Consider the following 23,661-nt stretch of genomic DNA (forward strand, 5'->3'; position numbering starts at 1 on the left):
GTGAGGTCTCAGATGTAACGTAAAATGTCAGAGTTTTTCCACAACACCTGACGAACATTTAATTTTTGGGCTTCCGTGGCGCAATGATTAGCGCGTACAGCTGTTAATCGAAAGGTTGAAGGTTCGAGCCCACCCGGGAGAGGTGTTGTGGGGTCTCAGATGTTGCGTAAAAAGTCAAAACTTTTCCACAATACGTGACAACCATTTAATTTCTGAGCTTCCGTGGCTCAATGGTTAGCGCGTTCGGCTGTTAACCGATAGGTTGGTGGTTCGAGCCCATCCGGGAGCGGTGTTGTGACGTCTCAGATGTGACGTAAAAAGTCAAGGTTTTTCCACAATACCTGAAGACCATTTAATTTTTGGGCTTCCGTGGCGCAATGGTTAGCGCGTTGGGCTGTTAACCAATAGGTTGGTGGTTCGAGCCCATCCGGGAGCGGTGTTGTGAGGTCTCAGATGTAACGTAAAAAGTCAAGGTTTTTTCCACAACACCTGACGAACATTTAATTTTTGGGCTTCCGTGGCGCAATGATTAGCGCGTTCAGCTGTTAATCGAAAGGTTGCAGGTTCGAGCCCACCCGGGAGAGGTGTTGTGGGGTCTCAGATGTAGCGTAAAAAGTCAAAACTTTTCCACAATACGTGACAACCATTTAATTTCTGAGCTTCCGTGGCTCAATGGTTAGCGCGTTCGGCTGTTAACCAATAGGTTGGTGGTTCGAGCCCATCCGGGAGCGGTGTTGTGAGGTCTCAGATGTGGCGTAAAAAGTCAAGGTTTTTCCACAATACCTGACGAACATTTAATTTTTGAGCTTCCGTGGCGCAATGATTAGCGCGTTCAGCTGTTAATCGAAAGGTTGAAGGTTCGAGCCCACCCGGGAGAGGTGTTGTGGGGTCTCAGATGTAGCGTAAAAAGTCAAAACTTTTCCACAATACGTGACAACCATTTAATTTCTGAGCTTACGTGGCTCAATGGTTAGCGCGTTCGGCTGTTAACCAATAGGTTGGTGGCTCGAGCTCATCCGGGAGCGGTGTTGTGAGGTCTCAGATGTGACGTAAAAAGTCAAGGTTTTTCCACAATACCTGACGAACATTTAATTTTTGGGCTTCCTTGGCGCAATGGTTAGCGCGTTCGGCTGTTAACCGAAAGGTTGGTGGTTCGAGCACAACCGGGAGAGGTGTTGTAGGGTCTCAGATGTAACGTAATAAGTCATAACTTATCCACAATACCTGACAACCATTTTGGTTCTGAGCTTTCGTGGCTCAATGGTTAGCGCGTTCGGCTGTTAACCAATAGGTTGGTGGTTCGAGCCCATCCGGGAGCGGTGTTGTGAGGTCTCAGATGTAACGTAAAATGTCAGAGTTTTTCCACAACACCTGACGAACATTTAATTTTTGGGCTTCCGTGGCGCAATGATTAGCGCGTACAGCTGTTAATCGAAAGGTTGAAGGTTCGAGCCCACCCGGGAGAGGTGTTGTGGGGTCTCAGATGTTGCGTAAAAAGTCAAAACTTTTCCACAATACGTGACAACCTTTTAATTTCTGAGCTTCCGTGGCTCAATGGTTAGCGCGTTCGGCTGTTAACCGATAGGTTGGTGGTTCGAGCCCATCCGGGAGCGGTGTTGTGACGTCTCAGATGTGACGTAAAAAGTCAAGGTTTTTCCACAATACCTGAAGACCATTTAATTTTTGGGCTTCCGTGGCGCAATGGTTAGCGCGTTGGGCTGTTAACCAATAGGTTGGTGGTTCGAGCCCATCCGGGAGCGGTGTTGTGAGGTCTCAGATGTAACGTAAAAAGTCAAGGTTTTTTCCACAACACCTGACGAACATTTAATTTTTGGGCTTCCGTGGCGCAATGATTAGCGCGTTCAGCTGTTAATCGAAAGGTTGCAGGTTCGAGCCCACCCGGGAGAGGTGTTGTGGGGTCTCAGATGTAGCGTAAAAAGTCAAAACTTTTCCACAATACGTGACAACCATTTAATTTCTGAGCTTCCGTGGCTCAATGGTTAGCGCGTTCGGCTGTTAACCAATAGGTTGGTGGTTCGAGCCCATCCGGGAGCGGTGTTGTGAGGTCTCAGATGTGGCGTAAAAAGTCAAGGTTTTTCCACAATACCTGACGAACATTTAATTTTTGAGCTTCCGTGGCGCAATGATTAGCGCGTTCAGCTGTTAATCGAAAGGTTGAAGGTTCGAGCCCACCCGGGAGAGGTGTTGTGGGGTCTCAGATGTAGCGTAAAAAGTCAAAACTTTTCCACAATACGTGACAACCATTTAATTTCTGAGCTTCCGTGGCTCAATGGTTAGCGCGTTCGGCTGTTAACCAATAGGTTGGTGGCTCGAGCTCATCCGGGAGCGGTGTTGTGAGGTCTCAGATGTGACGTAAAAAGTCAAGGTTTTTCCACAATACCTGACGAACATTTAATTTTTGGGCTTCCTTAGCGCAATGGTTAGCGCGTTCGGCTGTTAACCGAAAGGTTGGTGGTTCGAGCACAACCGGGAGAGGTGTTGTAGGGTCTCAGATGTAACGTAATAAGTCATAACTTATCCACAATACCTGACAACCATTTTGGTTCTGAGCTTTCGTGGCTCAATGGTTAGCGCGTTCGGCTGTTAACCAATAGGTTGGTGGTTCGAGCCCATCCGGGAGCGGTGTTGTGAGGTCTCAGATGTAACGTAAAATGTCAGAGTTTTTCCACAACACCTGACGAACATTTAATTTTTGGGCTTCCGTGGCGCAATGATTAGCGCGTACAGCTGTTAATCGAAAGGTTGAAGGTTCGAGCCCACCCGGTAGAGGTGTTGTGGGGTCTCAGATGTTGCGTAAAAAGTCAAAACTTTTCCACAATACGTGACAACCTTTTAATTTCTGAGCTTCCGTGGCTCAATGGTTAGCGCGTTCGGCTGTTAACCGATAGGTTGGTGGTTCGAGCCCATCCGGGAGCGGTGTTGTGACGTCTCAGATGTGACGTAAAAAGTCAAGGTTTTTCCACAATATCTGAAGACCATTTAATTTTTGGGCTTCCGTGGCGCAATGGTTAGCGCGTTGGGCTGTTAACCAATAGGTTGGTGGTTCGAGCCCATCCGGGAGCGGTGTTGTGAGGTCTCAGATGTAACGTAAAAAGTCAAGGTTTTTTCCACAACACCTGACGAACATTTAATTTTTGGGCTTCCGTGGCGCAATGATTAGCGCGTTCAGCTGTTAATCGAAAGGTTGCAGGTTCGAGCCCACCCGGGAGAGGTGTTGTGGGGTCTCAGATGTAGCGTAAAAAGTCAAAACTTTTCCACAATACGTGACAACCATTTAATTTCTGAGCTTCCGTGGCTCAATGGTTAGCATGTTCGGCTGTTAACCAATAGGTTGGTGGTTCGAGCCCATCCGGGAGCGGTGTTGTGAGGTCTCAGATGTGGCGTAAAAAGTCAAGGTTTTTCCACAATACCTGACGAACATTTAATTTTTGAGCTTCCGTGGCGCAATGATTAGCGCGTTCAGCTGTTAATCGAAAGGTTGAAGGTTCGAGCCCACCCGGGAGAGGTGTTGTGGGGTCTCAGATGTAGCGTAAAAAGTCAAATATTTTCCACAATACGTGACAACCATTTAATTTCTGAGCTTCCGTGGCTCAATGGTTAGCGCGTTCGGCTGTTAACCAATAGGTTGGTGGTTCGAGCCCATCCGGGAGCGGTGTTGTGAGGTCTCAGATGTAACGTAAAATGTCAGAGTTTTTCCACAACACCTGACGAACATTTAATTTTTGGGCTTCCGTGGCGCAATGATTAGCAAGTTCAGCTGTTAATTGAAAGGTTGCAGGTTCGAGCCCACCCGGGAGAGGTGTTGTGGGGTCTCAGATGTAGCGTAAAAAGTCAAAACTTTTCCACAATACGTGACAACCATTTAATTTCTGAGCTTCCGTGGCTCAATGGTTAGCGCGTTCGGCTGTTAACCGATAGGTTGGTGGTTCGAGCCCATCCGGGAGCGGTGTTGTGACGTCTCAGATGTGACGTAAAAAGTCAAGGTTTTTTCCACAATACCTGAAGACCATTTAATTTTTGGGCTTCCGTGGCGCAATGGTTAGCGCGTTGGGCTGTTAACCAATAGGTTGGTGGTTCGAGCCCATCCGGGAGCGGTGTTGTGAGGTCTCAGATGTAACGTAAAAAGTCAAGGTTTTTTCCACAACACCTGACGAACATTTAATTTTTGGGCTTCCGTGGCGCAATGATTAGCGCGTTCAGCTGTTAATTGAAAGGTTGCAGGTTCGAGCCCACCCGGGAGAGGTGTTGTGGGGTCTCAGATGTAGCGTAAAAAGTCAAAACTTTTCCACAATACGTGACAACCATTTAATTTCTGAGCTTCCGTGGCTCAATGGTTAGCGCGTTCGGCTGTTAACCAATAGGTTGGTGGTTCGAGCCCATCCGGGAGCGGTGTTGTGAGGTCTCAGATGTGACGTAAAAACTCAAGGTTTTTACACAACACCTGACGAACATTTAATTTTTGGGCTTCCGTGGCGCAATGATTAGCGCGTTCAGCTGTTAATTGAAAGGTTGCTGGTTCGAGCCCACCCGGGAGAGGTGTTGTGGGGTCTCAGATGTAGCGTAAAAAGTCAAAACTTTTCCACAATACGTGACAACCATTTAATTTCTGAGCTTCCGTGGCTCAATGGTTAGCGCGTTCGGCTGTTAACCGATAGGTTGGTGGTTCGAGCCCATCCGGGAGCGGTGTTGTGACGTCTCAGATGTGACGTAAAAAGTCAAGGTTTTTTCCACAACACCTGACGACCATTTAATTTTTGGGCTTCCGTGGCGCAATGGTTAGCGCGTTAGGCTGTCAACCAATAGGTTGGTGGTTCGAGCCCATCCGGGAGCGGTGTTGTGAGGTCTCAGATGTAACGTAAAATGTCAGAGTTTTTCCACAATACCTGACGAACATTTAATTTTTGAGCTTCCGTGGCGCAATGATTAGCGCGTTCAGCAGTTAATCGAAAGGTTGAAGGTTCGAGCCCACCCGGGAGAGGTGTTGTGGGGTCTCAGATGTAGCGTAAAAAGTCAAAACTTTTCCACAATACGTGACAACCATTTAATTTCTGAGTTTCCGTGGCTCAATGGTTAGCGCGTTCGGCTGTTAACCAATAGGTTGGTGGTTCGAGCCCATCCGGGAGCGGTGTTGTGAGGTCCCAGATGTGACGTAAAAAGTCAAGGTTTTTACACAATACCTGACGAGCATTTAACTTTTGGGCTTCCGTGGCTCTATGGTTAGCGCGTTCGGCTGTTAACCAATAGGTTGGTGGTTCGAGCCCATCCGGGAGCGGTGTTGTGACGTCTCAGATGTGACGTAAAAAGTCAAGGTTTTTTCCAAAACACCTGACGACCATTTAATTTTTGGGCTTCCGTGGCGCAATGGTTAGCGCGTTCGGCTGTTAACCAATAGGTTGGTGGTTCGAGCCCAACCGGGAGAGGTGTTGTAGGGTCTCAGATGTAACGTAATAAGTCATTACTTATCCACAATACCTGACAACCATTTAATTTCTGAGCTTCCGTGGCTCAATGGTTAGCGCGTTCGGCTGTTAACCAATAGGTTGGTGGTTCGAGTCCATCCGGGAGCGGTGATGTGAGGTCTCAGATGTAACGTAAAATGTCAGAGTTTTTCCACAATACCTGACGAACATTTAATTTTTGGGCTTCCGTGGCGCAATGATTAGCGCGTTCAGCTGTTAATCGAAAGGTTGAAGGTTCGAGCCCAATCGGGAGAGGTGTTGTGGGGTCTCAGATGTAGCGTAAAAAGTCAAAACTTTTCCACAATACGTGACAACCATTTAATTTCTGAGCTTCCGTGGCTCAATGATTAGCGCGTTCGGCTGTTATTCAATAGGTTGGTGGCTCGAGCTCATCCGGGAGCGGTGTTGTGAGGTCTCAGATGTGACGTAAAAAGTCAAGGTTTTTCCACAATACCTGACGAACATTTAATTTTTGGGCTTCCTTGGCGCAATGGTTAGCGCGTTCGGCTGTTAACCAATAGGTTGGTGGTTCGAGCCCAACCGGGAGAGGTGTTGTAGGGTCTCAGATGTAACGTAATAAGTCATTACTTATCCACAATACCTGACAACCATTTAATTTCTGAGCTTCCGTGGCTCAATGGTTAGCGCGTTCGGCTGTTAACCAATAGGTTGGTGGTTCGAGTCCATCCGGGAGCGGTGTTGTGAGGTCTCAGATGTAACGTAAAATGTCAGAGTTTTTCCACAATACCTGACGAACATTTAATTTTTGGGCTTCCGTGGCGCAATGATTAGCGCGTTCAGCTGTTAATCGAAAGGTTGAAGGTTCGAGCCCAATCGGGAGAGGTGTTGTGGGGTCTCAGATGTAGCGTAAAAAGTCAAAACTTTTCCACAATACGTGACAACCATTTAATTTCTGAGCTTCCGTGGCTCAATGATTAGCGCGTTCGGCTGTTATTCAATAGGTTGGTGGCTCGAGCTCATCCGGGAGCGGTGTTGTGAGGTCTCAGATGTGACGTAAAAAGTCAAGGTTTTTCCACAATACCTGACGAACATTTAATTTTTGGGCTTCCTTGGCGCAATGGTTAGCGCGTTCGGCTGTTAACCGAAAGGTTGGTGGTTCGAGCCAAACCGGGAGAGGTGTTGTAGGGTCTCAGATGTAACGTAATAAGTCATTACTTATCCACAATACCTGACAACCATTTAATTTCTGAGCTTCCGTGGCTCAATGGTTAGCGCGTTCGGCTGTTAACCAATAGGTTGGTGGTTCGAGCCCATCCGGGAGCGGTTTTGTGACGTCTCAGAAGTGACGTAAAAAGTCAAGGTTTTTTCCACAACACCTGACGACCATTTAATTTTTGGGCTTTCGTGGCGCAATGGTTAGCGCGTTCGGCTGTTAACCAATAGGTTGGTGGTTCGAGCCCATCCGGGAGCGGTGTTGTGAGGTCTCAGATGTAACGTAAAATGTCAGAGTTTTTCCAAAATACCTGACGAACATTTAATTTTTGAGCTTCCGTGGCGCAATGATTAGCGCGTTCAGCTGTTAATCGAAAGGTTGAAGGTTCGAGCCCACCCGGGAGAGGTGTTGTGGGGTCTCAGATGTAGCGTAAAAAGTCAAAACTTTTCCACAATACGTGACAACCATTTAATTTCTGAGCTTCCGTGGCTCAATGGTTAGCGCGTTCGGCTGTTAACCAATAGGTTGGTGGCTCGAGCTCATCCGGGAGCGGTGTTGTGAGGTCTCAGATGTGACGTAAAAAGTCAAGGTTTTTCCACAATACCTGACGAACATTTAATTTTTGGGCTTCCTTGGCGCAATGGTTAGCGCGTTCGGCTGTTAACCGAAAGGTTGGTGGTTCGAGCCAAACCGGGAGAGGTGTTGTAGGGTCTCAGATGTAACGTAATAAGTCATTACTTATCCACAATACCTGACAACCATTTAATTTCTGAGCTTCCGTGGCTCAATGGTTAGCGCGTTCGGCTGTTAACCAATAGGTTGGTGGTTCGAGCCCATCCGGGAGCGGTTTTGTGACGTCTCAGATGTGACGTAAAAAGTCAAGGTTTTTTCCACAACACCTGACGACCATTTAATTTTTGGGCTTCCGTGGCGCAATGGTTAGCGCGTTCGGCTGTTAACCAATAGGTTGGTGGTTTGAGCCCATCCGGGAGCGGTGTTGTGAGGTCTCAGATGTAACGTAAAATGTCAGAGTTTTTCCACAACACCTGACGAACATTTAATTTTTGGGCTTCCGTGGCGCAATGATTAGCGCGTACAGCTGTTAATCGAAAGGTTGAAGGTTCGAGCCCACCCGGGAGAGGTGTTGTGGGGTCTCAGATGTAGCGTAAAAAGTCAAAACTTTTCCACAATACGTGACAACCATTTAATTTCTGAGCTTCCGTGGCTCAATGGTTAGCGCGTTCGGCTGTTAACCGAAAGGTTGGTGGTTCGAGCACAACCGGGAGAGGTGTTGTAGGGTCTCAGATGTAACGTAATAAGTCATAACTTATCCACAATACCTGACAACCATTTTGTTTCTGAGCTTTCGTGGCTCAATGGTTAGCGCGTTCGGCTGTTAACCAATAGGTTGGTGGTTCGAGCCCATCCGGGAGCGGTGTTGTGAGGTCTCAGATGTAACGTAATAAGTCATTACTTATCCACAATACCTGACAACCATTTAATTTCTGAGCTTCCGTGGCTCAATGGTTAGCGCGTTCGGCTGTTAACCAATAGGTTGGTGGTTCGAGCCCATCCGGGAGCGGTTTTGTGACGTCTCAGATGTGACGTAAAAAGTCAAGGTTTTTTCCACAACACCTGACGACCATTTAATTTTTGGGCTTCCGTGGCGCAATGGTTAGCGCGTTCGGCTGTTAACCAATAGGTTGGTGGTTTGAGCCCATCCGGGAGCGGTGTTGTGAGGTCTCAGATGTAACGTAAAATGTCAGAGTTTTTCCACAACACCTGACGAACATTTAATTTTTGGGCTTCCGTGGCGCAATGATTAGCGCGTACAGCTGTTAATCGAAAGGTTGAAGGTTCGAGCCCACCCGGGAGAGGTGTTGTGGGGTCTCAGATGTAGCGTAAAAAGTCAAAACTTTTCCACAATACGTGACAACCATTTAATTTCTGAGCTTCCGTGGCTCAATGGTTAGCGCGTTCGGCTGTTAACCGAAAGGTTGGTGGTTCGAGCACAACCGGGAGAGGTGTTTAAGGGTCTCAGATGTAACGTAATAAGTCATAACTTATCCACAATACCTGACAACCATTTTGTTTCTGAGCTTTCGTGGCTCAATGGTTAGCGCGTTCGGCTGTTAACCAATAGGTTGGTGGTTCGAGCCCATCCGGGAGCGGTGTTGTGAGGTCTCAGATGTAACGTAAAATGTCAGAGTTTTTCCACAACACCTGACGAACATTTAATTTTTGGGCTTCCGTGGCGCAATGATTAGCGCGTACAGCTGTTAATCGAAAGGTTGAAGGTTCGAGCCCACCCGGGAGAGGTGTTGTGGGGTCTCAGATGTAGCGTAAAAAGTCAAAACTTTTCCACAATACGTGACAAACATTTAATTTCTGAGCTTCCGTGGCTCAATGGTTAGCGCGTTCGGCTGTTAACTGAAAGGTTGGTGGTTCGAGCACAACCGGGAGAGGTGTTGTAGGGTCTCAGATGTAACGTAATAAGTCATAACTTATCCACAATACCTGACAACCATTTTGTTTCTGAGCTTTCGTGGCTCAATGGTTAGCGCGTTCGGCTGTTAACCAATAGGTTGGTGGTTCGAGCCCATCCGGGAGCGGTGTTGTGAGGTCTCAGATGTAACGTAAAATGTCAGAGTTTTTCCACAACACCTGACGAACATTTAATTTTTGGGCTTCCGTGGCGCAATGATTAGCGCGTACAGCTGTTAATCGAAAGGTTGAAGGTTCGAGCCCACCCGGGAGAGGTGTTGTGGGGTCTCAGATGTTGCGTAAAAGGTCAAAACTTTTCCACAATACGTGACAACCATTTAATTTCTGAGCTTCCGTGGCTCAATGGTTAGCGCGTTCGGGTGTTAACCGATAGGTTGGTGGTTCGAGCCCATCCGGGAGCGGTGTTGTGAGGTCTCAGATGTAACGTAAAAAGTCAAGGTTTTTCCACAATACCTGAAGACCATTTAATTTTTGGGCTTCCGTGGCGCAATGGTTAGCGCGTTGGGCTGTTAACCAATAGGTTGGTGGTTCGAGCCCATCCGGGAGCGGTGTTGTGAGGTCTCAGATGTAACGTAGAAAGTCAAGGTTTTTTCCACAACACCTGACGAACATTTAATTTTTGGGCTTCCGTGGCGCAATGATTAGCGCGTTCAGCTGTTAATCGAAAGGTTGCAGGTTCGAGCCCACCCGGGAGAGGTGTTGTGGGGTCTCAGATGTAGCGTAAAAAGTCAAAACTTTTCCACAATACGTGACAACCATTTAATTTCTGAGCTTCCGTGGCTCAATGGTTAGCGCGTTCGGCTGTTAACCGAAAGGTTGGTGTTTCGAGCACAACCGGGAGAGGTGTTGTAGGGTCTCAGATGTAACGTAATAAGTCATAACTTATCCACAATACCTGACAACCATTTAATTTCTGAGCTTCCGTGGCTCAATGGTTAGCGCGTTCGGCTGTTAACCAATAGGTTGGTGGTTCGAGCCCATCCGGGAGCGGTTTTGTGACGTCTCAGATGTGACGTAAAAAGTCAAGGTTTTTTCCACAACACCTGACGACCATTTAATTTTTGGGCTTCCGTGGCGCAATGGTTAGCGCGTTCGGCTGTTAACCAATAGGTTGGTGGTTTGAGCCCATCCGGGAGCGGTGTTGTGAGGTCTCAGATGTAACGTAAAATGTCAGAGTTTTTCCACAACACCTGACGAACAATTAATTTTTGGGCTTCCGTGGCGCAATGATTAGCGCGTACAGCTGTTAATCGAAAGGTTGAAGGTTCGAGCCCACCCGGGAGAGGTGTTGTGGGGTCTCAGATGTAGCGTAAAAAGTCAAAACTTTTCCACAATACGTGACAACCATTTAATTTCTGAGCTTCCGTGGCTCAATGGTTAGCGCGTTCGGCTGTTAACCGAAAGGTTGGTGGTTCGAGCACAACCGGGAGAGGTGTTGTAGGGTCTCAGATGTAACGTAATAAGTCATAACTTATCCACAATACCTGACAACCATTTTGTTTCTGAGCTTTCGTGGCTCAATGGTTAGCGCGTTCGGCTGTTAACCAATAGGTTGGTGGTTCGAGCCCATCCGGGAGCGGTGTTGTGAGGTCTCAGATGTAACGTAAAATGTCAGAGTTTTTCCACAACACCTGACGAACATTTAATTTTTGGGCTTCCGTGGCGCAATGATTAGCGCGTACAGCTGTTAATCGAAAGGTTGAAGGTTCGAGCCCACCCGGGAGAGGTGTTGTGGGGTCTCAGATGTAGCGTAAAAAGTCAAAACTTTTCCACAATACGTGACAACCATTTAATTTCTGAGCTTCCGTGGCTCAATGGTTAGCGCGTTCGGCTGTTAACCGAAAGGTTGGTGGTTCGAGCACAACCGGGAGAGGTGTTTAAGGGTCTCAGATGTAACGTAATAAGTCATAACTTATCCACAATACCTGACAACCATTTTGTTTCTGAGCTTTCGTGGCTCAATGGTTAGCGCGTTCGGCTGTTAACCAATAGGTTGGTGGTTCGAGCCCATCCGGGAGCGGTGTTGTGAGGTCTCAGATGTAACGTAAAATGTCAGAGTTTTTCCACAACACCTGACGAACATTTAATTTTTGGGCTTCCGTGGCGCAATGATTAGCGCGTACAGCTGTTAATCGAAAGGTTGAAGGTTCGAGCCCACCCGGGAGAGGTGTTGTGGGGTCTCAGATGTAGCGTAAAAAGTCAAAACTTTTCCACAATACGTGACAACCATTTAATTTCTGAGCTTCCGTGGCTCAATGGTTAGCGCGTTCGGCTGTTAACTGAAAGGTTGGTGGTTCGAGCACAACCGGGAGAGGTGTTGTAGGGTCTCAGATGTAACGTAATAAGTCATAACTTATCCACAATACCTGACAACCATTTTGTTTCTGAGCTTTCGTGGCTCAATGGTTAGCGCGTTCGGCTGTTAACCAATAGGTTGGTGGTTCGAGCCCATCCGGGAGCGGTGTTGTGAGGTCTCAGATGTAACGTAAAATGTCAGAGTTTTTCCACAACACCTGACGAACATTTAATTTTTGGGCTTCCGTGGCGCAATGATTAGCGCGTACAGCTGTTAATCGAAAGGTTGAAGGTTCGAGCCCACCCGGGAGAGGTGTTGTGGGGTCTCAGATGTTGCGTAAAAGGTCAAAACTTTTCCACAATACGTGACAACCATTTAATTTCTGAGCTTCCGTGGCTCAATGGTTAGCGCGTTCGGGTGTTAACCGATAGGTTGGTGGTTCGAGCCCATCCGGGAGCGGTGTTGTGAGGTCTCAGATGTAACGTAAAAAGTCAAGGTTTTTCCACAATACCTGAAGACCATTTAATTTTTGGGCTTCCGTGGCGCAATGGTTAGCGCGTTGGGCTGTTAACCAATAGGTTGGTGGTTCGAGCCCATCCGGGAGCGGTGTTGTGAGGTCTCAGATGTAACGTAGAAAGTCAAGGTTTTTTCCACAACACCTGACGAACATTTAATTTTTGGGCTTCCGTGGCGCAATGATTAGCGCGTTCAGCTGTTAATCGAAAGGTTGCAGGTTCGAGCCCACCCGGGAGAGGTGTTGTGGGGTCTCAGATGTAGCGTAAAAAGTCAAAACTTTTCCACAATACGTGACAACCATTTAATTTCTGAGCTTCCGTGGCTCAATGGTTAGCGCGTTCGGCTGTTAACCAATAGGTTGGTGGTTCGAGCCCATCCGGGAGCGGTGTTGTGAGGTCTCAGATGTGACGTAAAAAGTCAAGGTTTTTCCACAATACCTGACGAACATTTAATTTTTGAGCTTCCGTGGCGCAATGATTAGCGCGTTCAGCTGTTAATCGAAAGGTTGAAGGTTCGAGCCCACCCGGGAGAGGTGTTGTGGGGTCTCAGATGTAGCGTAAAAAGTCAAAACTTTTCCACAATACGTGACAACCATTTAATTTCTGAGCTTCTGTGGCTCAATGGTTAGCGCGTTCGGCTGTTAACCAATAGGTTGGTGGCTCGAGCTCATCCGGGAGCGGTGTTGTGAGGTCTCAGATGTGACGTAAAAAGTCAAGGTTTTTCCACAATACCTGACGAACATTTAATTTTTGGGCTTCCTTGGCGCAATGGTTAGCGCGTTCGGCTGTTAACCGAAAGGTTGGTGGTTCGAGCACAACCGGGAGAGGTGTTGTAGGGTCTCAGATGTAACGTAATAAGTCATAACTTATCCACAATACCTGACAACCATTTTGGTTCTGAGCTTTCGTGGCTCAATGGTTAGCGCGTTCGGCTGTTAACCAATAGGTTGGTGGTTCGAGCCCATCCGGGAGCGGTGTTGTGAGGTCTCAGATGTAACGTAAAATGTCAGAGTTTTTCCACAACACCTGACGAACATTTAATTTTTGGGCTTCCGTGGCGCAATGATTAGCGCGTACAGCTGTTAATCGAAAGGTTGAAGGTTCGAGCCCACCCGGGAGAGGTGTTGTGGGGTCTCAGATGTTGCGTAAAAAGTCAAAACTTTTCCACAATACGTGACAACCTTTTAATTTCTGAGCTTCCGTGGCTCAATGGTTAGCGCGTTCGGCTGTTAACCGATAGGTTGGTGGTTCGAGCCCATCCGGGAGCGGTGTTGTGACGTCTCAGATGTGACGTAAAAAGTCAAGGTTTTTCCACAATACCTGAGGACCATTTAATTTTTGGGCTTCCGTGGCGCAATGGTTAGCGCGTTGGGCTGTTAACCAATAGGTTGGTGGTTCGAGCCCATCCGGGAGCGGTGTTGTGAGGTCTCAGATGTAACGTAAAAAGTCAAGGTTTTTTCCACAACACCTGACGAACATTTAATTTTTGGGCTTCCGTGGCGCAATGATTAGCGCGTTCAGCTGTTAATTGAAAGGTTGCAGGTTCGAGCCCACCCGGGAGAGGTGTTGTGGGGTCTCAGATGTAGCGTAAAAAGTCAAAACTTTTCCACAATACGTGACAACCATTTAATTTCTGAGCTTCCGTGGCTCAATGGTTAGCGCGTTCGGCTGTTAACCAATAGGTTGGTGGTTCGAGCCCATCCGGGAGCGGTGTTGTGAGGTCTCAGATGTGACGTAAAAACTCAAGGTTTTTACACAACACCTGACGAACATTTAATTTTTGGGCTTCCGTGGCGCAATGATTAGCGCGTTCAGCTGTTAATTGAAAGGTTGCAGGTTCGAGCCCACCCGGGAGAGGTGTTGTGGGGTCTCAGATGTAGCGTAAAAAGTCAAAACTTTTCCACAATACGTGACAACCATTTAATTTCTGAGCTTCCGTGGCGCAATGGTTAGCGCGTTGAGCTGTTAAAAAATAGGTTGGTGGTTTGAGCCCACCCGGGAGCGGTGTTGTGGGATCTCAAATGTAACGTAGAAAACCAAAGTTTTTCCACAATACCTGACGACCATTTTGTTTTTGGGCTTCCGTGGCGCAATGGTTAGCGCGTTCGGTTGTTAACCAATAGGTTGGTGGTTCGAGCCCACCCGGGAGGGGTGATGTGGAATCTCAAATGTAACGTAGAAAGCCAAAGTTTTTCCACAATACCTGACGACCATTTATTTTTTGGGCTTCCTTGGCGCAATGGTTAGCGCGTTCGGCTGTTAACCGAAAGGTTGGTGGTTCGAGCCCAACCGGGAGAGGTGTTGTAGGGTCTCAGATGTTACGTAATAAGTCATAACTTATCCACAATACCTGACAACCATTTAATTGCTGAGCTTCCGTGGCTCAATGGTTAGCGCGTTCGGCTGTTAACCAATAGGTTGGTGGTTCGAGCCCATCCGGGAGCGGTGTTGTGAGGTCTCAGATGTAACGTAAAATCTCAGAGCTTTTCCACAACACCTGACGAACATTTAATTTTTGGGCTTCCGTGGCGCAATGATTAGCGCGTACAGCTGTTAATCGAAAGGTTGAAGGTTCGAGCCCACCCGGGAGAGGTGTTGTGGGGTCTCAGATGTTGCGTAAAAAGTCAAAACTTTTCCACAATACGTGACAACCTTTTAATTTCTGAGCTTCCGTGGCTCAATGGTTAGCGCGTTCGGCTGTTAACCGATAGGTTGGTGGTTCGAGCCCATCCGGGAGCGGTGTTGTGACGTCTCAGATGTGACGTAAAAAGTCAAGGTTTTTCCACAATACCTGAGGACCATTTAATTTTTGGGCTTCCGTGGCGCAATGGTTAGCGCGTTGGGCTGTTAACCAATAGGTTGGTGGTTCGAGCCCATCCGGGAGCGGTGTTGTGAGGTCTCAGATGTAACGTAAAAAGTCAAGGTTTTTTCCACAACACCTGACGAACATTTAATTTTTGGGCTTCCGTGGCGCAATGATTAGCGCGTTCAGCTGTTAATTGAAAGGGTGCAGGTTCGAGCCCACCCGGGAGAGGTGTTGTGGGGTCTCAGATGTAGCGTAAAAAGTCAAAACTTTTCCACAATACGTGACAACCATTTAATTTCTGAGCTTCCGTGGCTCAATGGTTAGCGCGTTCGGCTGTTAACCAATAGGTTGGTGGTTCGAGCCCATCCGGGAGCGGTGTTGTGAGGTCTCAGATGTGACGTAAAAACTCAAGGTTTTTACACAACACCTGACGAACATTTAATTTTTGGGCTTCCGTGGCGCAATGATTAGCGCGTTCAGCTGTTAATTGAAAGGTTGCAGGTTCGAGCCCACCCGGGAGAGGTGTTGTGGGGTCTCAGATGTAGCGTAAAAAGTCAAAACTTTTCCACAATACGTGACAACCATTTAATTTCTGAGCTTCCGTGGCGCAATGGTTAGCGCGTTCAGCTGTTAACCAATAGGTTGGTGGTTTGAGCCCACCCGGGAGCGGTGTTGTGGGATCTCAAATGTAACGTAGAAAACCAAAGTTTTTCCACAATACCTGACGACCATTTTGTTTTTGGGCTTCCGTGGCGCAATGGTTAGCGCGTTCGGTTGTTAACCAATAGGTTGGTGGTTCGAGCCCACCCGGGAGGGGTGATGTGGAATCTCAAATGTAACGTAGAAAGCCAAAGTTTTTCCACAATACCTGACGACCATTTATTTTTTGGGCTTCCTTGGCGCAATGGTTAGCGCGTTCGGCTGTTAACCGAAAGGTTGGTGGTTCGAGCCCAACCGGGAGAGGTGTTGTAGGGTCTCAGATGTTACGTAATAAGTCATAACTTATCCACAATACCTGACAACCATTTAATTTCTGAGCTTCCGTGGCTCAATGGTTAGCGCGTTCGGCTGTTAACCAATAGGTTGGTGGTTCGAGCCCATCCGGGAGCGGTGTTGTGAGGTCTCAGATGTAACGTAAAATCTCAGAGTTTTTCCACAACACCTGACGAACATTTAATTTTTGGGCTTCCGTGGCGCAATGATTAGCGCGTACAGCTGTTAATCGAAAGGTTGAAGGTTCGAGCCCACCCGGGAGAGGTGTTGTGGGGTCTCAGATGTTGCGTAAAAAGTCAAAACTTTTCCACAATACGTGACAACCTTTTAATTTCTGAGCTTCCGTGGCTCAATGGTTAGCGCGTTCGGCTGTTAACCGATAGGTTGGTGGTTCGAGCCCATCCGGGAGCGGTGTTGTGACGTCTCAGATGTGACGTAAAAAGTCAAGGTTTTTCCACAATACCTGAGGACCATTTAATTTTTGGGCTTCCGTGGCGCAATGGTTAGCGCGTTGGGCTGTTAACCAATAGGTTGGTGGTTCGAGCCCATCCGGGAGCGGTGTTGTGAGGTCTCAGATGTAACGTAAAAAGTCAAGGTTTTTTCCACAACACCTGACGAACATTTAATTTTTGGGCTTCCGTGGCGCAATGATTAGCGCGTTCAGCTGTTAATTGAAAGGGTGCAGGTTCGAGCCCACCCGGGAGAGGTGTTGTGGGGTCTCAGATGTAGCGTAAAAAGTCAAAACTTTTCCACAATACGTGACAACCATTTAATTTCTGAGCTTCCGTGGCTCAATGGTTAGCGCGTTCGGCTGTTAACCAATAGGTTGGTGGTTCGAGCCCATCCGGGAGCGGTGTTGTGAGGTCTCAGATGTGACGTAAAAACTCAAGGTTTTTACACAACACCTGACGAACATTTAATTTTTGGGCTTCCGTGGCGCAATGATTAGCGCGTTCAGCTGTTAATTGAAAGGTTGCAGGTTCGAGCCCACCCGGGAGAGGTGTTGTGGGGTCTCAGATGTAGCGTAAAAAGTCAAAACTTTTCCACAATACGTGACAACCATTTAATTTCTGAGCTTCCGTGGCGCAATGGTTAGCGCGTTCAGCTGTTAACCAATAGGTTGGTGGTTTGAGCCCACCCGGGAGCGGTGTTGTGGGATCTCAAATGTAACGTAGAAAACCAAAGTTTTTCCACAATACCTGACGACCATTTTGTTTTTGGGCTTCCGTGGCGCAATGGTTAGCGCGTTCGGTTGTTAACCAATAGGTTGGTGGTTCGAGCCCACCCGGGAGGGGTGATGTGGAATCTCAAATGTAACGTAGAAAGCCAAAGTTTTTCCACAATACCTGACGACCATTTATTTTTTGGGCTTCCTTGGCGCAATGGTTAGCGCGTTCGGCTGTTAACCGAAAGGTTGGTGGTTCGAGCCCAACCGGGAGAGGTGTTGTAGGGTCTGAGATGTTACGTAATAAGTCATAACTTATACACAATACCTGACAACCATTTAATTTCTGAGCTTCCGTGGCTCAATGGTTAGCGCGTTCGGCTGTTAACCAACAGGTTGGTGGTTCGAGCCCATCCGGGAGCGGTGTTGTGAGGTCTCAGATGTAACGTAAAATGTCAGAGTTTTTCCACAATACCTGACGAACATTTAATTTTTGGGCTTCCGTGGCGCAATGATTAGCGCGTACAGCTGTTAATCGAAAGGTTGAAGGTTCGAGCCCACCCGGGAGAGGTGTTGTGGGGTCTCAGATGTTGCGTAAAAAGTCAAAACTTTTCCACAATACGTGACAACCATTTAATTTCTGAGCTTCCGTGGCTCAATGGTTAGCGCGTTCGGCTGTTAACCGATAGGTTGGTGGTTCGAGCCCATCCGGGAGCGGTGTTGTGACGTCTCAGATGTGACGTAAAAAGTCAAGGTTTTTCCACAATACCTGAAGACCATTTAATTTTTGGGCTTCCGTGGCGCAATGGTTAGCGCGTTGGGCGGTTAACCAATAGGTTGGTGGTTCGAGCCCATCCGGGAGCGGTGTTGTGAGGTCTCAGATGTAACGTAAAAAGTCAAGGTTTTTTCCACAACACCTGACGAACATTTAATTTTTGGGCTTCCGTGGCGCAATGATTAGCGCGTTCAGCTGTTAATCGAAAGGTTGAAGGTTCGAGCCCACCCGGGAGAGGTGTTGTGGGGTCTCAGATGTAGCGTAAAAAGTCAAAACTTTTCCACAATACGTGACAACCATTTAATTTCTGAGCTCCCGTGGCTCAATGGTTAGCGCGTTCGGCTGTTAACCAATAGGTTGGTGGTTCGAGCCCACCCGGGAGCGGTGTTGTGGGATCTCATATGTAACGTAGAAAGCCAAAGTTTTTGCACAATACCTGATGGACATTTAATTTTTGGGCTTCCGTGGCGCAATGGTTAGCGCGTTCGGCTGTTAACCAATAGGTTGGTGGTTCGAGCCCCTCCGGGAGCGGTGTTGTGAGGTCTCAGATGTGACGTAAAATTCAAGGTTTTTACACAATACCTGACGAGCATTTAACTTTTGGGCTTCCGTGGCGCAGAGGTTAGCGCGTTCGGCTGTTAACCAATAGGTTGGTGGTTCGAACCCATCCGGGAGCGGTGATGTGAGGTCTTAGATGTGACGTAAAAATTCAAGGTTTTTACACAATACCTGACGAGCATTTAAGTTTTGGGCTTCGGTGGCGCATTGGTTAGCGCGTTCAGCTGTTAACCAATAGGTTGGTGGTTCGAGCCCACCCGGAAGCGGTGTTGTGAGGACTCAGATGTGACGTAAAAAGTCAAGGTTTTTACACAATACCTGACGAGCATTTAATTTTTGGGCTTCCGTGGCGCAATGGTTAGCGCGTTCAGCTGTTAATCGAAAGGTTGGTGGTTCGAGCCCAACCGAGAGAGGTGTTGTAGGGTCTCAGATGTAACGTAATAAGTCATAACTTATCCACAATACCTGACAACCATTTAATTTCTGAGCTTCCGTGGCTCAATGGTTAGCGCGTTCGGCTGCTAACCAATAGGTTGGTGGTTCGAGCCCATCCGGGAGCGGTGTTGTGAGGTCTCAGATGTGACGTAAAAAGTCAAGGTTTTTACACAATACCTGACGAGCATTTAATTTTTGGGCTTCCGTGGCGCAATGGTTAGCGCGTTTAGCTTTTAACCAATAGGGTGGTGGTTCGAGCCCACCCGGGAGCGGTGTTGTGGGATCTTAAATGTAACGTAGAAAGACAAAGTTTATCCACAATACCTGACGACCATTTATTTTTTGGGCTTCCTTGGCGCAATGGTTAGCGCGTTCGGCTGTTAACCGAAAGGTTGGTGGTTCGAGCCCAACCGAGAGAGGTGTTGTAGGGTCTCAGATGTAACGTAAAAAGTCATAACTTATACACAATACCTGACAACCATTTAATTTCTGAGCTTCCGTGGCTCAAAGGTTAGCGCGTTCGGCTGTTAACCAATAGGTGTGTGGCTCGAGCCCATCCGGGAGCGGTGTTGTGACGTCTCAGATGTGACGTAAAATGTCAGAGTTTTTCCACAATACCTGACGAACATTTAATTTTTGGATTTCCGTGGCGCAATGATTAGCGCGTTTAGCTGTTAACCAATAGGTTGGTGGTTCGAGCCCACCCGGGAGCGGTGTTGTGGGATCTCAAATGTAACGTAAAAAGTCAAAACTTTTCCACAATACGTGACAACCATTTAATTTCTGAGCTTCCGTGGCTCAATGGTTAGCGCGTTCGGCTGTTAGCCAATAGGTTGGTGGATCGAGCCCACCCGGGAGCGGTGTTGTGGGATCTCAAATGTAACGTAGAAAGCCAAAGTTTTTCCACAATACCTGACGACCATTTAATTTTTGGGCTTCCGTGGCGCAATGGTTAGCGCGTTTGGCTGTTAACCAATAGGTTGGTGGTTCTAGCCCATCCGGGAGCGGTGTTGTGAGGTCTCAGATGTGACGTAAAAGTCAAGGTTTTTACACAATACCTGACGAGCATTTAACTTTTGGGCTTCCGTGGCGCAATGGTTAGCGCGTTCGGCTGTTAACCAATAGGTTGGTGGTTCGAGCCCATCCGGGAGCGGTGTTGTGAGGTCTCAGATGTAACGTAAAAAGTCAAGGTTTTTTCCACAACACCTGACGAACATTTAATTTTTGGGCTTCCGTGGCGCAATGATTAGCGCGTTCAGCTGTTAATCGAAAGGTTGCAGGTTCGAGCCCACCCGGGAGAGGTGTTGTGGGGTCTCAGATGTAGCGTAAAAAGTCAAAACTTTTCCACAATACGTGACAACCATTTAATTTCTGAGCTTCCGTGGCTCAATGGTTAGCGCGTTCGGCTGTTAACCAATAGGTTGGTGGTTCGAGCCCATCCGGGAGCGGTGTTGTGAGGTCTCAGATGTGACGTAAAAAGTCAAGGTTTTTACACAATACCTGACGAGCATTTAATTTTTGGGCTTCCGTGGCGCAATGGTTAGCTCATTCAGCTGTTAACCAATAGGTTGGTGGTTTGAGCCCACCCGGGAGCGGTGTTGTGGGATCTCAAATGTAACGTAGAAAACCAAAGTTTTTCCACAATACCTGACGACCATTTTGTTTTTGGGCTTCCGTGGCGCAATGGTTAGCGCGTTCGGTTGTTAACCAATAGGTTGGTGGTTCGAGCCCACCCGGGAGGGGTGATGTGGAATCTCAAATGTAACGTAGAAAGCCAAAGTTTTTCCACAATACCTGACGACCATTTATTTTTTGGGCTTCCTTGGCGCAATGGTTAGCGCGTTCGGCTGTTAACCGAAAGGTTGGTGGTTCGAGCCCAACCGGGAGAGGTGTTGTAAGGTCTCAGATGTTACGTAATAAGTCATAACTTATCCACAATACCTGACAACCATTTAATTTCTGAGCTTCCGTGGCTCAATGTTTAGCGCGTTCGGCTGTTAACCAATAGGTTGGTGGTTCTAGCCCATCCGTTAGCGGTGTTGTGAGGTCTCAGATGTAACGTAAAATGTCAGAGTTTTTCCACAACACCTGACTAACATTTAATTTTTGGGCTTCCGTGGCGCAATGATTAGCGCGTGCAGCTGTTAATCGAAAGGTTGAAGGTTCGAGCCCACCCGGGAGAGGTGTTGTGGGGTCTCAGATGTTGCGTAAAAAGTCAAAACTTTTCCACAATACGTGACAACCATTTAATTTCTGAGCTTCCGTGGCTCAATGGTTAGCGCGTTCGGCTGTTAACCGATAGGTTGGTGGTTCGAGCCCATCCGGGAGCGGTGTTGTGACGTCTTAGATGTGACGTAAAAAGTCAAGGTTTTTCCACAATACCTGAAGAACATTTAATTTTTGGGCTTCCGTGGCGCAATGGTTAGCGCGTTGGGCTGTTAACCAATAGGTTGGTGGTTCGAGCCCATCCGGGAGCGGTGTTGTGAGGTCTCAGATGTAACGTAAAAAGTCAAGGTTTTTTCCACAACACCTGACGAACATTTAATTTTTGGGCTTCCGTGGCGCAATGATTATCGCGTTCAGCTGTTAATCGAAAGGTTGAAGGTTCGGGCCCACCCGGGAGAGGTGTTGTGGGGTCTCAGATGTAACGTAATAAGTCATAACTTATCCACAATACCTGACAACCATTTAATTTCTGAGCTTCCGTGGCTCAATGGTTAGCGCGTTCGGCTGTTAACCAATAGGTTGGTGGTTCGAGCCCATCCGGGAGCGGTGTTGTGAGGTCTCAGATGTAACGTAAAATGTCAGAGTTTTTCCACAACACCTGACGAACATTTAATTTTTGGGCTTCCGTGGCGCAATGATTAGCGCGTACAGCTGTTAATCGAAAGGTTGAAGGTTCGAGCCCACCCGGGAGAGGTGTTGTGGGGTCTCAGATGTTGCGTAAAAAGTCAAAACTTTTCCACAATACGTGACAACCTTTTAATTTCTGAGCTTCCGTGGCTCAATGGTTAGCGCGTTCGGCTGTTAACCGATAAGTTTGTGGTTCGAGCCCATCCGGGAGCGGTGTTGTGACGTCTCAGATGTGACGTAAAAAGTCAAGGTTTTTCCACAATACCTGAAGACCATTTAATTTTTGGGCTTCCGTGGCGCAATGGTTAGCGCGTTGGGCGGTTAACCAATAGGTTGGTGGTTCGAGCCCATCCGTGAGCGGTGTTGTGGGATCTCAAATGTAACGTAGAAAACCAAAGTTTTTCCACAATACCTGACGACCATTTTGTTTTTGGGCTTCCGTGGCGCAATGGTTAGCGCGTTCGGTTGTTAACCAATAGGTTGGTGGTTCGAGCCCACCCGGGAGGGGTGATGTGGAATCTCAAATGTAACGTAGAAAGCCAAAGTTTTTCCACAATACCTGACGACCATTTATTTTTTGGGCTTCCTTGGCGCAATGGTTAGCGCGTTCGGCTGTTAACCGAAAGGTTGGTGGTTCGAGCCCAACCGGGAGAGGTGTTGTAGGGTCTCAGATGTTACGTAATAAGTCATAACTTATCCACAATACGTGACAACCATTTAATTTCTGAGCTTCCGTGGCTCAATGGTTAGCGCGTTCGGCTGTTAACCGATAGGTTGGTGGTTCGAGCCCATCCGGGAGCGGTGTTGTGACGTCTTAGATGTGACGTAAAAAGTCAAGGTTTTTCCACAATACCTGAAGAAAATTTAATTTTTGGGCTACCGTGGCGCAATGGTTAGCGCGTTGGGCTGTTAACCAATAGGTTGGTGGTTCGAGCCCATCCGGGAGCGGTGTTGTGAGGTCTCAGATGTAACGTAAAAAGTCAAGGTTTTTTCCACAACACCTGACGAACATTTAATTTTTGGGCTTCCGTGGCGCAATGATTATCGCGTTCAGCTGTTAATCGAAAGGTTGAAGGTTCGAGCCCACCCGGGAGAGGTGTTGTGGGGTCTCAGATGTAGCGTAAAAAGTCAAAACTTTTCCACAATACGTGACAACCATTTAATTTCTGAGCTTGCGTGGCTCAATGGTTAGCGCGTTCGGCTGTTAACCAATAGGTTGGTGGTTCGAGCCCATCCGGGAGCGGTGTTGTGGGATCTCAAATGTAACGTAGAAAACCAAAGTTTTTCCACAATACCTGACGACCATTTGGTTTTTGGGCTTCCTTGGCGCAATGGTTAGCGCGTTTGGTTGTTAACCAATAGGTTGGTGGTTCGAGCCCAACCGGGAGAGGTGTTGTAGGGTCTCAGATGTAACGTAATAAGTCATAACTTATCCACAATACCTGACGACCATTTAATTTTTGGGCTTCCGTGGCGCAATGGTTAGCGCGTTCGGCTGTAAACCAATAGGTTGGTGGTTCGAGCCCATCCGGGAGCGGTGTTGTGACGTCTCAGATGTGACGTAAAAAGTCAAGGTTTTTTCTACAACACCTGACGACCATTTAATTTTTGGGCTTCCGTGGCGCAATGGTTAGCGCGTTCGGCTGTTAACCAATAGGTTGGTGGTTCGAGCCCATCCGGGAGCGGTGTTGTGAGGTCTCAGATGTAACGTAAAATGTCAGAGTTTTTCCACAATACCTGACGAACATTTAATTTTTGAGCTTCCGTGGCGAAATGATTAGCGCGTTCAGCTGTTAATCGAAAGGTTGAAGGTTCGGGCCCACCCGGGAGAGGTGTTGTGGGGTCTCAGATGTAACGTAATAAGTCATAACTTATCCACAATACCTGACAACCATTTAATTTCTGAGCTTCCGTGGCTCAATGGTTAGCGCGTTCGGCTGTTAACCAATAGGTTGGTGGTTCGAGCTCATCCGGGAGCGGTGTTGTGAGGTCTCAGATGTAACGTAAAATGTCAGAGTTTTTCCACAACACCTGACGAACATTTAATTTTTGGGCTTCCGTGGCGCAATGATTAGCGCGTACAGCTGTTAATCGAAAGGTTGAAGG

At 47.6% G+C, this 23,661-nt stretch overlaps 2 non-coding genes across 2 annotated transcripts; both read left to right on the top strand.

The window, feature by feature from the left end:
• Nucleotides 1-4,779: 4,779 nt before the first annotated feature.
• Nucleotides 4,780-4,852, top strand: TRNAD-GUC (transfer RNA aspartic acid (anticodon GUC)). Its single transcript has one exon. It is a non-coding gene; the product is annotated as a tRNA-Asp (tRNA).
• Nucleotides 4,853-23,019: 18,167 nt separating this feature from the next.
• On the top strand, nucleotides 23,020-23,092 carry TRNAY-GUA (transfer RNA tyrosine (anticodon GUA)). The gene has a single exon. It is a non-coding gene; the product is annotated as a tRNA-Tyr (tRNA).
• Nucleotides 23,093-23,661: the final 569 nt, after the last annotated feature.

The sequence above is a fragment of the Phalangium opilio genome, unplaced genomic scaffold, assembly GCF_054372755.1.
Source record: "Phalangium opilio isolate 3A_F unplaced genomic scaffold, DU_Popi_V2 ptg001170l_1, whole genome shotgun sequence".
Lineage (NCBI taxonomy): Eukaryota > Metazoa > Arthropoda > Arachnida > Opiliones > Phalangiidae > Phalangium > Phalangium opilio.